Below are 589 nucleotides of genomic sequence, written 5' to 3' on the forward strand. Positions count from 1 at the left end.
CTGACCTGCTGCTGCGTATGCCCTGCCATCTAAGCGAGATGGCAAGGAGGGAGTTTTAAGAGAGGACGTCTCACCCATAGAAAGATAGCTAGCCAGTCATCTTTTTTTCCAGGAGCATCCTCTCATAGTCGTTTCCGTGCATCGCCTCGATGTTGGCATAACTTGTATGCTAGAATCGATGAATGCGTAAGAAAGATAACGCTCAAAACTCACCATACGCAGAGCAGGAGGATTGGGAAGGCTCAGCCTCAGCTTCTTCGCCGTCCACAGACATCTCCTGCTCTTACCGGGCCGAACCCAGCAGAGCACCGGCCCCCGGATCAAACGATATTAAAGAAATAACATCATCCTCCAGCAGCTTACTCTCCTCCACAGCCGACGAGCGCGAGAGGGAAAACCCCTTTTTAAACTCAGACATGTTCTCCCGGTGCCTATTTATACTATAATCGCACCGGTAGTAATGTCATGGGCTGTCGCCGGCCAACGTGTTGTTGGTGTTTATGTATGCTTCAGACACGGGTCACGATGAGGCTTTCTCCATAGCGACCCCTAGAGGACGCAGTTCGAAGTTCCCTTGAAAGGGAACGTT

At 50.9% G+C, this 589-nt stretch overlaps 1 long non-coding RNA gene across 1 annotated transcript in view; it reads right to left on the minus strand.

Moving 5' to 3' along the window:
* Positions 1-589, minus strand: part of LOC107663907 (uncharacterized) — an 18,652-nt gene that overhangs the window by 17,337 nt on the left and 726 nt on the right. The gene's annotated exons all lie outside the window — the stretch shown is intronic.

The sequence above is a fragment of the Sinocyclocheilus anshuiensis genome, unplaced genomic scaffold (genome assembly GCF_001515605.1).
Source record: "Sinocyclocheilus anshuiensis isolate Anshui unplaced genomic scaffold, SAMN03320099.WGS_v1.1 scaffold976, whole genome shotgun sequence".
In the NCBI taxonomy this organism is placed as follows: domain Eukaryota; kingdom Metazoa; phylum Chordata; class Actinopteri; order Cypriniformes; family Cyprinidae; genus Sinocyclocheilus; species Sinocyclocheilus anshuiensis.